General features: G+C 36.3%; 1 protein-coding gene across 2 annotated transcripts in view; it reads right to left on the bottom strand.

The window, feature by feature from the left end:
• The window catches only part of GPC5 (glypican 5), a 1,134,491-nt gene that overhangs the window by 562,952 nt on the left and 553,999 nt on the right, over positions 1-17,540 (bottom strand). The window lies entirely within an intron of this gene.

The following is a 17,540-nucleotide window of genomic DNA, read 5'->3' as shown; positions in this document are numbered from 1 at the left end:
GGACTCCATTTGTACACGTGCCACTTACCTGCCATGACTTAGGACAATATACGGACCCTGTAAGTCTTGCTTTACTGATCTGTAAAAGTAGGAGAGTGTTGGTGCCATTGACCCCACAGGGACATTGTGTAAATATAGGGACACTGCATTTGTACAGTGCTTGACACAGTTTCAGACATGAAGATACTTAAATATCAGTTATTCCTATAGTTATTTTAACAAGAAACTATTCCTATAGTTATTGTAAAAAAGGAGCTATAATCAGCAAGGAGATGTAAGAGGGTCTTTGTTCTTCTAGAATAGAAAAAGAGATATATTAGCGGTCAAGGTAGAAATCTAGGAAAATATAGTTTACTTACGCCAAGTTATTTTAGCATAGGACCTAAAACGTTTATCTTTGGCTTCAGATGTATCTGCTTAACCACAAGAATCAGAAGTGAGAAGGATAAATTCATTTCAGCATTCCCTATTTGGCTATAACTGTGTGGTACTTGAGTTCTCTCTGAACCAGTTGTAACACCTACTGTATATCTCATTAGTTAACGAGTTGAATAAGATCTTTGACACAGATCAAAGATCATTCATTTATAACATAAAATAAAGTAAAATAAACTGGAAGGAAAATGGAGATGCCTGCTCTACCACAGCCCCAGGGTAGGACTTCAGCTTGCATTAGGAAAGTCTGAGAGTTACAGCGATTTGTAGAAGTAAAGATTGAGTGAGTGATACAGGGCAAAGGGCATGATGCTCTTATGGGCTGAGCCACATAAGAAGAAAGAGAAAATGCCCCCTGATTCTGCAAAGGGAGTGTAACCTGGGTGGGTTGTTACTTGTTCTTCATTTGCTGCCTCAGTGTCAGCACACCTTTGATGAAGCACAACCTGGTGGTCTGGCTTTGCTCCCTTACTTCCCCCTAAATCCTCAGTGAGACCTGAGGCCTTCTAGATACCCAATCGTGAGTAAATGTTCTTGCACATAATTATAGTATTCATGAGTATATGTGAGGAGTAAGTTTAAAGTAAATACACATTCACTTTCTAGCAAAACCCAATGCCTCCTTCCATCTTCTACATGGGAGTGAAGACTTTGTCAGAAATGTGGATTGTGACCTGGAGAGATCCTAATTATCTCCTAAAACTGTCTGCTGCAGTGTCCTCTCTTGAGCCACACCAGTGTGCTTGCCATGATCTACTTGGATATGCTCCTGCCTCAGAGCCTTTGAAATTCCTTTGGCTTGAGCTGCTGCTCTCCTAGATAGTGTATGGCTAACTCTTTCAAATACCACTTGCTCAGTAAGGCCTCTCCTGATGACCTTACATAAAATTGGAACCTCTAGCTTCCTTGACCTTCCATATTTTTTAGTCTATAATACAGGCCACTTATATATAAATGTATATATAACATATATATACATGATATATATTATATATATGTATACTTAGGTAGGTGTTTTTCTCTCCCCAAAGGCAGAAACATGTATTTTGTGCCGACAACACCAAGAACAGAGTCTGGCATATTGTAGGTATGCATTACATATTCATGAAATGAATATTTATTAATAAATTAGCATTCAGGATGTTTTTTGGTCAACCAAAAAAATCTAAATAGCATTCATTTCAAAATTGCTTGGTGCAGTGGAAAAGCAAGAAGCCAATTTGTTGTTTTCCATATTAAATTAGTTAAAATATTTAAATTTTTGAGAACTCATGGAATTTTCTTTGGCTTTTTGGAAAATTCACTAATCCACACTATTTTGTGACCAATCAAACCAAAACTTGGTTCACTCAATTCTGTCATATATATTAATCGAGATAAAGTTTACATTTTTAATTTTGTTATAAATGTTTAAATTATCACTTATGAACCTCACAATTTTAAGACTATAAACTCTTTAATAATCAATTACCACATCTAATTAGTTCACAATCATTGAAATATACATTTGGGACTAGAGCTCATTTCAAATCTCAAAATACAAAGTCACTTAATTCAGAACTCCATCTGTGCCTCAGTCTCTGGAGTCTGACAAATAGTCTCCAAATTGTCTTCTGAGTTTTCATCAAAACAAGACACCAGTTTGGAATCTATTTTAACATTGCTTGCACTATATGGGGACTCACATTGCATCTGCTTTGATTTTTCTCTAATGAAAGTTCCTAGTTGTTCTGTGTCAGAAAGGATGTAAGTATTCCCTAGAAATAGCGCTGTTATTTAGAATGCAACAATAGAGAAAATCGAAGCCCCAGATCTTATATTTCCTATTCATAAAATTGTAATTGGCCTTTTTATGTCTGTGCTACCCTTGAGACACAGGGAATTAATTTTATGTCCATGAACATATATAGGATACCCATAAAACTCAGAATAGTTCAAATTCTCATCCCCAAAAAAGAATTAGAAATAAAATCAAAGCATATTTTTCTTTAATCTTGGGGATTCTGTATAGTTTAATGTTACCTCTTGAGATGATATTAAATTGCAGTTATTGTAAATAATGGGCAAAGGAAGAACTACGGTATAATGTTTGCAATAGCATTGTAAATAGAGAACAAATCCCCACCAAATTTACATTCACTTGCAGGATGAAACAGACTCCTTGAAGATATCAAATGTGTATACTCTCCTTTGTCATAGTTGCTATGGGTACAAGCCTTGTTAGCTCCTTGGGTTCAAAGTCTGGCTTCACTACTCTATATGACCTAGGTATGGCTTAGACTTGCTAACATATGGCAAATCTCATTTTACTCCTATCAATAGGGATAATAGTGCCTACGTCAACACTTGGGGAGGAATGAGGCCTTTGTAAATTAATATACTTAAAATACCAGCATGATTTCTGATTCACAATAAATGCTCAATCAATTGGTGCCAACACTAGGGCCAAAATACACATAATAATTATTAGCTCACAAAGAGGTGATAGTTCCAAAGGCAGAAAGCTGCCTTGTCATTTGTCAGAACTAAGAAAAGCAAGTACACCCTCTGCCAAAAGGACAAAAGTAAGTCTTGGCACTCGTGTGTGTGTGGGGGGGGGGGGCGTATTTGCTCTTAATGCACAAAATCAGGATTTATTCAGCACTTGAATGAGAATACATACACACACAAGCAGACACCCAAAATAACTTATGGTTTTTAAGATATGTATTCTGTTCTTTTCATTCCTCCATCCATAAATGAAATCTACAATGTATAAGAATTCTCTAAAGGAATGCAAAAATATTAAAGTAATACACATTTTCTTTATGGATACAGATTCACATATAGCAGTAAAGTCTGTACATATTCCAGATATGTAGCTATAAAGGTCTTTTTTTACAAATAAGATGACAACAATCTGAATAACATATCAAAAAACAAAGAAGAAGAAAGAAGGAACAATAAAGGAACCAAGCAAGAAAGAAGATAAAGAAGAAATGGTGGAGAGGGAAAGAGGGAGGGAGGGAGAATAGGAACCCCTAACCCTAACCCTAACCCTAACCCTAACCCTAACCCTAAGGTGCATCAGCTCTCTTACACCAGCCCTATCAGGAATCTTCTCTTTCCACACCTTCTTCTCACATGTATGGTCTGGAGGAGAGTGGTCTTGAAGCAGTGGAACAGACTTTTCGTCACTCTTCCTGGTAATTTTTTTGTAAGAGGGAGTCTATCTTCTGTCTTACCTTCACTTTGATATCCTGATGCCAGTCAAGGCTGAAACTAAAAGATTCCATCCTAACAATCTCTTTCACATCATTAGCCTAAGAGGCTGCAGTCACTAATGTAAAAGTGGCTTTACATCTTTCCGGGTCTCCATCATCTCTGTGGAACTAAAGAACCATGATGCCACAGAACCATGCTGTTCAGAGTGCGGACTCCAGGCAAGCTGGCTGGGCATCACCAGGGACCTGCTTAGAAATGTAGAATCTCATTCTCACCTGCAACAAATGCTGAAACAGAATCTGCACTCTACCAAGTTTCCTAGGAGATTCATACGCATATTAAACTTTGAGAAGCACGGCAATAAAGGGTTATTAATAATGATGGTCTTAATTCTCAAACTGTGCTCCTTAAAAAATTAGTATCTTCCAAATGTGTTCTACAAAAATTAGTTCTATAATCAAATGTATTTTAAAAATATGGATAAATAAAGTCAAGCAAATTTCCTTTCAACAGACTTCATGGAGCCACTGTTATCCTCCAACATGTGCAGTAAAAACGGCATGCACGGTATTTCTGCAAACTATTCAACCATGAAGCTGTGTTTTCTTTGAATGATCCTTTAAATATTTCTGAAAGCACTGGGTTTTGGATAGCACAGTTTGGAAATAGATGTCATAATTTGCACAGGAATGGCTGAATCATATTTCACAAAATCCACTAGAACATTAAGGAAAATGTTTGAGATTTAAAATTAAATATTGGAAAAATTATTTATGTGAAATATCAAAATCTCTGAATATCAAATTAAAAAATAGGTGATGTTTGCTTCTGCCTCCCTACTACTGTTTCCAGGCCCATTACCTCCCCTCTGCGTGCTGGAGTCAAGGGACTTGGCATGGATCCCAACTGAATCTCAATATTTTTCTGTATGTTCAGTCTCCTCTGACCCCTTTTCAAAGTAAGAGTCCTCATTATGTTCCTCCTAAGGTAGATGCCACCATAAAAACAATCTGTTAAAGCCATTCTCTGATAAGTAGTATCTGAAGTTGTCTAAATATGCTATTCCTGTTTGTTTTTTAATAGAGAAGATCTAGGCTTTTTTTTTTAAGATTATTTATTTATTTATTAGAGACACACAGAGAGAGGCAGAGACACAGGCTGAGGGAGAAGCAGGCTTCCTGCAAGGAGCCCAATGTGGGACTCGATCCCTGATCCTGGGATCATGCCCCGGGCCAAAGGCGGCTGCCTATTATAATCTTACTTTCAACAGGGGCCCCATGTTTCTTTCTCACTTATTTCATTATTATAAGCCTTTTAAATTTTTTCTATCGTTTTCCATATTCAGGGAAGACAAGTTTTACAAATATGAAGAATTTCACAGCTAGTCTTCTCTCCTTTCCCCTTAGAGCTTATCATGGACAATTCATATTAAAAAAATGCAAGCTACCACTGAATTGGTTTTCAAATTCTTCCAGACATAATCTTTTCTGGCAAAAAAAAAAAAAAAAAAAAAAAATCTCATTTTAAACTCCTTTTTCTCTTCACTTCTATCATAAAAATGGAGGCTGGCTGCTCTTTTTTTTTTTTTTTTTTACATTTTTTGGTCATAATAAAATAAAGTTAATTAAGATTTCAATCTAGTTTTATCTAGCACCAAAAATTGTAATTATTCCATTTTATTCGATACTGCCTTTAGAGGCAATTATGGCTATAACACTACAAAATATTATTTTATATACTAGTAGTCTAACTCAGTTTGGACTATATCCCCACCCAGCATTTCATAAAGGAATCATTAATCATCATTACAGTTAATTCCCCCAAGAAAACAACTAAGCAGAATTGAGAATATGCAAAAAAGTTCAATGGAACATAAACACCTGTAATTCCTGCTTCCCTTGTGGCTTTTTATTTGGAGCTCAGATTTTAAAGCAAAGCTAGTTTATGCTTTCCCCATCTTTATTTATTCAACAAATATTCATTTAATGCATATTAAATGCTAGCCTCTGTTCCAGACTTTGGGGATTTAGGAAAAAATTTTTAAAAATAAACATACATTATAAGGTCAGGTAATGATAAGTGCTAAAAGGAAAATTAGAGCCATTTAAACAAGCAGAAAATGACTTGGATATAGGAGCAGGGGTTTGTTTTCCTGGACCATGAAAAACAATAGAAAATAAATAATATGTAGGTCAATATGTAGATATAGATATATAGATATATATAGATATATTCAGTCAGCTGTATATTAGGTATATATTTTTTATCAGATTATCCCAATTATACTGTCAATTTAGGTAAAAATCATTGCTTTTAGTTGTTCTCAAAATGATTATCAATGATACACATCTCTATGAATTTTTTGTATGGCCCATATTTTTCAGGCCATACCAAAACTTCTCTCGAAATTTGCTAAAAATCTGCATAGTTATTTTCATTTGACAGGATAAGAGAAGAAAAAAGAAACTTCATCTCAGTCATATAGAAATAAATTTATTCCAACTAAACTGTATTTCAGTTATGCTAGCAATTATCATGGTGTTGCTTTGTTTTTTCTTTTTTTTTTAATATTTATTTATTTATTTATTTATTTATTTATTTATTTATTTATTTATTTATTTATTTATTATAGACATACAGAGAGAGAGAGAGGCAGAGACACAGGCAGAGGGAGAAGCAGGCTCCATGCCGGGAGCCCGACTCGATCCAGGGACCTCAGGAGAGTGCCCCGGGCCAAAGGCAGGAGCCAAACCACTGAGCCACCCAGGGATCTCCTTGTGTTTTGTTTTGTTTTGTTTTTTTTAAGGAAAAAAAAAAAAGACCCAGAAATACATGGCATGATTTTTTTTGTCATTTACTTTGCCAATATAATCACCAACCCACTGGTCAATTTAATAATAAAATTGAGAAAAAAATCATATGACCTACTTAATATCACAGAGGGAAAATACCTGATTTAACTGCATTTAAAAATTTTTAATCACTTATTCAGGCAAATAATACATTGTTAAATCAAATCTCTTAAAAGTCCACATGGGAAAGATCATGAAATATTGCTCTAAGACTCAGAAAAGTCAGTGTGTAAAATGGAAACTCTGCTAAGTAAAAAACACTATGTGTTTTCAAAACTTACACCAAATGCACTATCAATGAATGCATTGGTCTTCTGGGGAAATATTCATGTAGACAATTCGAGCATGGGAGGAGCCTTTTTGTCCGCTTGTCTCATTTTTAATATTGTCATACTGAAATCCCGTCCTCTAACCTGTTTGTGTTTTAATTCCTCTGGAGCGTTTGATGGAATGTATCAAAAGATTTCTATAAACATCTAACATTTTATCAGTTTAGTTGAGTCTCAATTTTGAAAACACAGTTAACATAATCAAATAGCACATTTATAAATAATATATCTTATTTATAATAATATGTACACAATATTTAATGGTATATTATGAATATAATTAGAACACATCAATATGATTATATAAACTATAAATAAAACTATTATACAGTATATATAATTCAACAACAACACAGTCAGAAGCATTATTATTATTTCAATATGAGGAAAATAGGGCTGAATCATGATCATTTGACTCCATGTCCCTACTTTTGTGGTATAATGTTATCTATTACCTAAGATCTTTACTATATCCAGCTCAGTTTCTGAGCTATAAATTGAGTTATATCTCAATTAATGATTCATAAGAAAATATTCTAATACATTTTCTTTTTTTAAAAGATTTTATTTTATTTATTCATGAGAGATACAGAGAGAGAAACAGAGACATAGGCAGAGGGAGAAGCGGCTCCTTGCAGGGAGCCTGATGTGGGACTCGATCCCAAGACCCCGGGATCACGCCCTGAACCAAACGCAGATGCTCAACCACTGAGCCACCCAGGGGCCCCTCTATCCCATTTTTTATGAAAATTAAAAGCAGAAGAAAAAGAGCAGTATGATTTTAGACATTTGTGTTAAAATTCTTTTGTGAGCTTACAGATAGATATAGATCTCTAGCTATTTAATATACATAACTTTATAGCTCCAATTTTATATCTTTTTCAGCTATAGTTAGGACCCACGTACCAGACTCTTTTCACACCTCACTTTGTTTCCAGTAGGATGCCATCAGAGGCTTCCTTCTATGGCATCATTGCATTTCTAAGTTAAAGTTAGACATTTATCATAAGGCTTGACTTTTGGCTGTATCACTGATCACTGTCAATAACTGGCTTCAGGATCTTGGTCAAATCACTTAACCTTTCTATGTCTGTTTCCCGCCCTCTTCCCAATAACTTAAATTAGTAAATTCTACTGTATATTTAAAATTCTATGATTCAAAAATTGATCTTGAGTATTCCCTATGTACTACTAGAGCACTATGTTTAATATTAAGGGAGGAGTTAAAAAAATCTCAATATCACAATACCTCATCCTTTAATGTTTACTGAACAAATGTTAACTAGAAATTACAGCTACTCGTTAAAATATGGGTTGAAAGGTTTAAAATACAACTACTGGAGAAGAATCTCTGTATGTACAAAACAAGTCCTTTATTAACTATGTGGCTTTATAAAGTTTGGAAGACACTAGAACAACAACAACAATAATAATGCAAGATATCACATCATGTGTCACAGAATATGTGGAAGATACAAGACTCTCCTGATTATGGTAGCAAATAGGGGGAAAATATATAAGGGGCAAACAGAAAGTCAAAGAAAACTGAGAAAAAAGTACAATCAAGGGAGATATCCATCATTATTTTAAGACTCCAGGTGCATTTCATGATGAGCAACCATTGTCCCTGATGATGATCAAGATTTTTATGCTATCCTCCTGATAATTTAGATCTGAATTAGTGTTGTTTTTGTGATATATTCTGCTATAAAAGAAGAAAATGATTCAGGATTATCTAAGCTAATTTTGCTGTAACTATGAAGTTGTTAGCATAGGTTTATTTTCTTTCTCTTTATTCTGGGTTCGTATTAAACCAAACTAAATGGAAGCAAGAAAAGTAAAAAGGGTCTATGGTATCACTGTGGGTCCTGGTTTGGAAATTAAATTCCCTTTGCACTAAGGAGGTAAATATAAAGTCACTTAACTTCATTGCTTTAATGAGATAAGAATAGACCTCATAAGTGGCTTTGAAAATTACTCTTGTTTTATAAAAACATCAGTGACTGAAAAACATGAAATGGTCATCTTATAGGCATTCAAGGAAATCTGTGCAAAAATACACATGGAGAATTATTAAAATAACAGCAGTCTGCTTGCTGTTATTTGCTGAGCAGAACTATTGTGTATTTTTTCCCTCTTTTGCAATGATAAAATATACTATCTCCATGAAATCTGGTTTTTTTTTCAAGTACTTGGGAAGCATAACAGCTTTCTACTTGAAGGACTTTCTATAAGCGTAATTGTGTGACTAATCAGCAGAATACATTGGAAGGACTCAAAAAACTTATAGGGCGGGAGTCGCTCTTTCCTCTTTACCACTCACTAGCTTCTTGCTTTAGTAGGAGACATCTGATTGGTGAAGTGACAAGAATCTGATAGCTATTTTCTTATGAGCTTGAGTTGAGAAGGTCGATGTCCTAAGTTTACATGCTCATGTGTTGTTTCTCTTTCTTGGTCAATCTACCACTCTTGGATCCCAGTTTTAGAAACCACCTGCCTGTGAGCCCTATGAATTCTGCCTGCCAATCTTGCATTTTCCATGCATTAAGCCAAAAAGAATAATCTATGCCTCACACAGTAAAGTTTTAAGTTATTCAGCTGCTCTCTTGGTAACTTTTTTGTACAAATTCTATGGAGGGAATGAGAAAAAGGAAAAAAAGATTTGGTTTGAACCCCAACTATATTTTCTAATCCAGCTCTGCACCTACAATAAAGCAGAGAATTTCTTCTCTAACTCCTGTTATTTCCAAATAGGTTCCAAATCATAAGGGAATGAAATGGGGTGGTTATTAACCAAATAAAATACTGTGAGTGATGGTAGTGGTAATGATAAAATTATTCTCACTAGTCCTTTTCAAGTTGAGCAAGCATAGAGTTTTCATTTCTGCTAGAAGCAGACATCTTTAAAAGCTTTCTTTTTAAAACTCTTTTTAAAGATGCTGGGCCTCAACTCAACAAGATTTGGTGAATTACGTGGATAAAGTCTTTACATGATCAAATTTGGTTAGTATATTTAATCCTCATACTGTATTTCAAAGTTCTTTAAAGGCTGGAAATAGTACTTCTGGTTGACACTGGATACCAGAGTTTAACACAGGAACTATCTACCCAGCAATGGCCAGCCTGCTGGGGATGGGAAGCAAACACTACAATTCCCAGAATCCCTTGCAGCTGAGGATCCCCATATAATTTAGATTCCATCAATTAGATATCCTTGTGTAAGATCTCCCTTCAGAGCTGAATCATTTGATAAAGTAAAAGACTTTGTTTGCGCTGGCAAAAGCAGCTACTGAGCATCCAGATTAAGCAGCATCCCAACTACTTTTTGAGATATCAGCTGTCATGGCAGCCTCTCTGATTCTTTCTGTAGCTTGCCAACGCAGAAGCAGCTGTATGGATGCTGGCTAGTTCTACCCAGTGTGAGGCTGTCCCAGAAGCTTAGCCTAGGGTCTTGTTTTTGTAATCCTACTAATTAATCTGTGAAATAGCTTTATCCCTTCAATAGGTAGATTACTCTCAAACAGGATGAAGTATATTCCCCTGCATGTAGTTAAGAACTTTGGCTAATACATTGGTAAAAACAATTCAGGATAGAAATAAGAATTTAAGGTAAATAGTATATTATAAAATATAGATGAAACTTGCACAGAAAATATTGTATAGTGTAGAACTAAGAAAAATATGCTAAGAATCATGGGGAGGTTGAAGTCAAAGGGGATTATGGTAGAAACTTAGATCAACTCTACACGATTGAAGTCAAAGGAACTACATTATGTTACACATTGAGGATTATCATTCCAGTTGAAGAAGTCACACTGTAAGCACACAGCCTGAAGAAAAAGGGAATATTAACATAATCTGACTTAAATGGCATACCTACCCTATAGGATTCAATGGTCACCTAATGGAAAAGAAATATGTTATTGCTATCAGCTACTCACCTGCAGAATCATTCCTCTGTATTTCTCAAAAATTTTAGTTACTCTTTCATTCCTACTCTACTCATTAGAATGCCTGACTTGTAGTAATTTCTATATACATGCACATACTTTTTTCCAATATGCTATATTCTTAATTTCATAAATGCTTCCATTCCAAGGATACCTACCCCAATCATTCCCTCTGATGTCAAATCTTAGACCTTGTCATTACTACTCATTGCAACATATACATGGAACCATGATGAGGTGATATACAAAATCACAATGTAATGAGTACCTTTCACCGATGGACACTTGAAATCTATCTGGTACATGACCTCCAAGTCATTTGTGCAAATGTCTTTCTCTGTCCCTTGAGACATTTCCTTCTTTCCTTATCCAGTGTAAATTCCATGGTCTGTCATAATCACTCTTGTTTACCTTCCTGACCTCCCTTACCACCCTCACTTTTCCAGCTTGCTTGGCACAGCTACAACTCTGGTTCAATCCAGGTCTTTCCCCAATCCATGATCAGAACACTTAACAGAATATGGCTGGATAGTAACACACAAGCATATTGACTAAGCCCATTTTAAACTCAAAATTCTCAAAGGCCCATAAGGATAATTATACTATACTCTTTCTTTTTGGACAGTATTTCCTCTAATATTTTTTTTTTCTTTTTCTCTTTACCCACTTCTGGAATTCCCATAATGTTGATATGCTTAATATTCTCCCACATTTATCTGATACTGTTCATTTTTCTTCACACTTTTTTCCCCTCTTTGTTCTTTAAATTGCATTATCTTAATTGATTTTCAAGTTTGCAGGTTCTTTCTTCTAATAAAATTTATGGCTAAATCCTTTTACTGAAATTTTCATGTCTGTTACTGTATTTTTCAACTCACTTTCCACTTTTTAAAAAATAATTTTATTCTCTATTGTTATTTATACAAATAATTTTTTGTTTCATTGATATTCTATATTCCATAAAGTACTGTCATCCTACATTCCTTTAATTCTTTAAGCATGTTTCTTTTATTTCTTTGAATATATTTTGAATGTATTTATAATAGGTGCTTTGGATTCTTTGCCTGTTAAGCCCACCCAGTGGTTCCTCTCCATGGTAGTTTCTATCACCTGTTTTTGTTCTTGTGTATGGTCAGTCACAGTTTGCTGTTTCTTTGCATGTCTCTCTCTCTTTTTTTTTTTTTTTTTGAAAATGAGACATTTTAAATTTTTTTTTAATTTTTATTTATTTTATGATAGTCACACACACACACACACAGAGAGAGAGAGAGAGAGAGAGAGAGGCAGAGACACAGGCAAAGGGAGAAGCAGGCTCCATGCACCGGGAGCCCGACGTGGGATTCGATCCGGGGTCTCCAGAATCGTGCCCTGGGCCAAAGGCAGGCGCCAAACCGCTGCGCCACCCAGGGATCCCGAAAATGAGACATTTTAAATAATATATTAGGCAAATATGGTTACTCCTCTCCCTCATCATAAGATTTCTTATTTTTGTCTTTTTGGTCATTTGTTTTTTTGTTAATGTATTTTGCAGAAGAGGGGTTGATTAATGATTTGGCTAAGTTAATTCTGCAAAATCTATTTCCCCATTAGTGTATAGACTCTCAAATATCTTCCTGTTTATATATTTTTCCATTTGTTTTTATCTCTTAGCCTGGCTATTTTGGGACCACTCCTAGGTTAATAAGCCACTTATGGGTGAAAGGTGGTACTTAAGCCCCCTTAGCCAGTTAGATTTTTGCCCTTTCCTGAATGGATGGATGGATGGATGGATGGACAGATGGATATCTTGAAGGTGGCTCTCACAGATCAGAGCACTTACATTTTTTTGCCCTTCTTTCAGTAAAGGATAGTAGATTGATAATTACCTTTCTTGACTGCCAGGGAGTCAGCTCCTGGCCAAAACCCTATGTGTGATCCTTGAGGCCAAGGATAACCAATTAGAAGACTTCACTTAACAAGCCTCATGGAGGAAAATTGCCCTCTGCACACCAAAGCTGCAAGAGCCAATGCAGGCCAGTCTGGAAGGGGAGTTGCAGTCGGATTCAGGACTCCTGGCCAGCATGCTTTTTTGTGTAACTATATTCCTAGTTCAGGCGCCTCCATCTGGAGGACTATTTTTGGGGGTGCCCTTCCCAGGTCTGGTCCCTGCCTAGGCCTTCTTATCAGGGGGAAGAGTGGAAACTTAGAAGATATTTTGTTCTACACTCACTCAATACTCAGTATTTTTCTGCTCCTACATTTCCCTCTCTCCCTGCCCTCCTGCCCCAGAGTTCATAAAAAGGCAGCAATTTTTTTTTTCAAAGCTCCTCTTGTAGTGAGATGACTCCCTCCATTTGTGCTGATATGTCTGTCTCTTGTCCAGTGCCATTTAGTGGTGGAAAAGGAAACATTCTGGGAGTTGGCATTTTCTTTCTGGCTTCGTGTTTATACTACTGTAATAACTAATAAAGCCTTCATCATTATCGTCATTTTGACTTGTCTTAACCAACCACTTCAACACCTGGCAGCTCAGCACATGACATCATTTCTGAGTGGATGCAGCATTGGGCTTGCAGTTTTCCAAAATTTTCCAGATTGTTGGAGTCACCCCTAGGCATGTTGCTTATTGTTCAGTCAGAAGTTGTATTTAAGCCTTGTTGATTTGTCTGTGTAAGGTCTGGGAAAATGTTTTACAGTGTGCCTCACATCATGTTCTGCTTGTTCCTTAGGCAGTGCAGCCTAGTGCATGCTCAAAGTCTTCCTGCCCCCTAGAATGAACTGTGATTTCAAGAGGACTCTTTTGATTTTCTGTCATTTGTCTTGTATGATGGAACTAAAGGACTCATCTTAATTTCCCCTGAGGAAATAAATTTCTGTTGTTTAAAACACCCCGATGGTGGTATTTTGTTATGGCAGCCCTAGCAAACTACAATAAAGGCGTCAAATCTGACTGTTCCTTTTGAAATTTAATAGAATTTCTTGCATTAACATTTCTGTATTGTTTATGCTCTGCTGAGGGCCAAAGCCAGGCAGCCCCAAGATAGGCCACTTTGGCACGAAGATTATTTTGAGGTAAAAAGCAATCAAAACCCAGCAGATTCAGGAAAAGCTCTACCTCCTCCACAACTGCCTAAAATAACTTGGAGGACCAGTTCCAGGAAGAGAGCTGTCACCATAGATAACCACATTATACTGTACACTAGGTAGTGTAGATAGAGAGGAACTTAACAAGACCTGTTTGATCAAATTCTCTATGTCCCATTGTTTCTGAGTCGCCCAGCAAATACATGTTTACCAAACATTTACTCTTTTTCACTCTTCGTGTGAATTCTTCTGAAGACCCAGAAAACCTACTCTCTTCTCCTGATTCAGAAAGGTACATATACTTAATTTTGCCTGTCTCTAGAATTCCCACACCCATATAGATTCCCCATACTATACTATTAAATTTGATTTTTCTCCTGTTAATCTGTCTCATGTCAATTTGATTCTTCATCTGGTTAGAAGGACCTTGAAGAGGATAGGAATTCTTGTTCCCCATTCGCTATCAGAACAATCTACAGAGACTTCAAATGATTGTTGACTCTTTTATTATTTTAAAGCTATCAACAATTACGTTGCTGTGATACTGAGGAGAAGGAATTCTGAACTCCTCACTCCATCACACCAGCAGGGATGCCTCCCTACTCTCTCTACCATCATCAGGTCCCCATTCTCGCCTGATAATTCCCACTGGAGCATCAACAAGCTTTTACTCTCCCTCTCTGAAAAACACAAACAAAAATGAACCAAAACAAAAGATTTAAAACAACGACAACAACAAAAACTCATCATAATCCACTTCCTCTAACAGCTTCCATCCAATTTCTTGCTCCATTTTGGCAAAAATTGTCTGAAAATTTAACCAGACTATGTTAATTGGAGACTATGGTCTCCAATTCTTGCCTTTCTGCCCTAAACTCACTCCCATTTGGCTTTACTCCCACCATACCTCCTAAACCACTCTGATCAAGTTATCAATTATTTTCTTGTTCCTAAATTAAATAGTTTCAGACATCTTCTTAAGTGAATTGCTAGCAAGATTTTATATAACTATACATGTTTTCCCCAGATGCCCTTTCTTAATTGGCTTCAACTCATTAGTTGGTTTTCCTCTCAACTCATTAGTTGTTCCTTCTCAGCTTTATGTCCTTTCTTCTTCACTTGTCACTTTCTTTTTGTTTTTTTTTATTTTTTATAAGAGTCAAGGAGGACTCTGTTACTCTTATAAAATCTGCTCAGAGTCTTCCAGTGGCTAGCCATTTCATCAAAGTAAAATTCAAAGACCCATAGGCCATAATCCAAGACCCATAGGCCATAGAGGAACTGTTTCTTCACCATCCATTCCACCTCTGATTTTTGACTTCTCTCCTTACTCTGAATCAGCCACACAACATCCTTACACTTTCTCAAACCTTTAAAAACACATCCTAGCCTTTCCAACTTTGCTCTAGATGTTTCCTCTTCTCTGGGTTCTCTTCTCCAAGTGTCAGCATGGCTAATTTCTTTATTTCTTTAAACATTGCTCATATCTCAGCTGCTCAATAAAGATTACCCAATCATCCTATTTAACATTACAACTTACCATAATTCCTACTCCAGACAATATCAGTATCTTCTTTCTTTGCTCCATGTCTTTCAAGTGTGTAGTCCTGTCACCTACAATATACTTTAAATATTCACTATGTTCACTGTATCACCAAAGAATACAGTCTCCATGAGAGCAGAAATCTTTGTTTTTTGTTCACTAATGTATTCCCCAAACACCTAAAAAGTGCCTCATCTAACCTATGTTAGATCTCAAAAGATATTTGTTGACTAAATGAAAGGAAAAGTATTTGAAAGGAAAAGTATTAAATCTTATGTAGGACTGGGAAGCTGGATATAAATGGGGATAACTTAAATTCAGCTTCTATTTAGTAAATATTAATGATGTCCCACCAGAAATAGGACTCTAGTCAGCGTCTTTATTATCATCTACCCTTTATTTTGATTATCTGCCTTATTTCAATGAGCAGTTATGAGATTAGAAGTGGTTCATTTCAGGGGATCCCTGGATGGCTCAGCAGTTTGGCGCCTGCCTTCAGCTCAGGGCATGATCCTGGAGTCACGGGGTCAAGTACTGCATCGGGCTCCCAGCATGGAGCCTGCTTCTCCCTCTGCCTGTGTCTCTGCCTCTCTCTCTCTCTCTCTCTCTCTCTCTCTCTCTCTGTGTGTGTCTTCCATGAATAAATAAATAAAATCTTTAAAAAAAAAAAGTGGTCCTCACATATCAAAATAGAATTTTCAGGTAGAAAAACTGTTTAGGTGGTATTTAATCATATTTTATAGATAAAGCACTAAGAACCCTAGATAAAGCTCACTTGGTCACACTTAGCAAAACAAGACTGTAGGTCTTGACTTGATATGCTGTATGCATTCCTATATAAGCAGAAAGCAAATCTTCAAGAATTTCAGAATTCCAAATTGGACCAATTAGCAAATGTTTTTGCAAATCTTTCATTATTAGGAAAAGATTAAATTAAATATTTTTATTTGTTTTATACCTTAATTTATATAACTCTGGTGCAATTATGCTACGTATATATCACAAATAAGTACTTTGTCACATTATTCAGCTATTAATATTGTTTAAACATGTATGCATTCAAAATGCCACTTGCCTCAGGTAGGGAATATTAGGGTTGACATACCCTCTCATCTCTAGAGTTTATTCATAAAACATTTGCCAGCAACTATTATGGCTTGACAAAATCCTAAATGCTATAGACAGATATATGAGTTATGTATGCTTCTTGCAATTTAATCATAAAATATAGAAAGACAGATGCACAAATGGAAAAAAAACTCACAATAAAATGTAGTGTGTCTTTTCTCAGTTTGGGTCCCTCCTATCATGCACACACATAAAACAGAATTTGGAAAAATTATTTGGATGCCAGTGCATTGGATTCTGTGTTACCCAGAAAGCAAACTCTGAGATAGACATCAGCATACAACAGGTTTCTTAGGACAATGCTCTGGCATCATCAAGTGATGGGGCAGGTGAAGAAGTAGAGGGGGAAGTCAAGCTGCCATGTCATCTCAGTTGTCCCAACAAACCGATGGTCAGTTCTAAAGCTTATGTGACCATTCAGAATTGTCCTGAGCCCTGTACCACCAAGTAAATCCATCACTCTGTGGGGGCTACCCTGAGAAGAGATGTCTTTAATCAAGGCAATCCCTGCAGAGGAGGGGGTTGTGCCTGGCCCAGTTAGCTATGACAAAGGTAATAAATAAAAAGATGTCATACTAGGCCTGGTAGTAAGAAAATAATTCCTAAGAAAGGGGAGATGGGTGTAAGAGGCCTAATGAAGCATATCAGATAATGTCCGTGACCCTGGCCTGCATATTACATGGCTGAATTCATCTGCTCAGGCTGCAATTACACAATACTGCACTGTGGATGACTTAAAAGACACAGTTAATTTTCCACCCTTAAGACTCTGCTGGGTGGGACCCCACCCACAAGGCTCTAGGAGACGAAGCTATGACACCAAGGCAGTGGCCCTGATAATTTCTAAATTGACTGAGGTTATTCTCTTTTCAACAAGAATAACACATTTGCAGTGTAACAGTTTTATGGTTCATCCTGTAGAATCTAAGCAGTCCAGCATCCCTCCCTCATTTTATCCCACTTTCTCTGTTTCCTTCAGTTCAAACTGGCAGTGTCTCTGCTGGCATAATCCTATAATTCCATTTCAGTTCCCAGA

This window comes from Nyctereutes procyonoides, unplaced genomic scaffold (genome assembly GCF_905146905.1).
Source record: "Nyctereutes procyonoides isolate TBG_1078 unplaced genomic scaffold, NYPRO_anot_genome, whole genome shotgun sequence".
Classification (NCBI taxonomy): domain Eukaryota; kingdom Metazoa; phylum Chordata; class Mammalia; order Carnivora; family Canidae; genus Nyctereutes; species Nyctereutes procyonoides.
The sequence above is the reverse complement of the archived record's forward strand: the minus strand, read 5'-3'. Positions and strand labels throughout refer to the sequence as shown.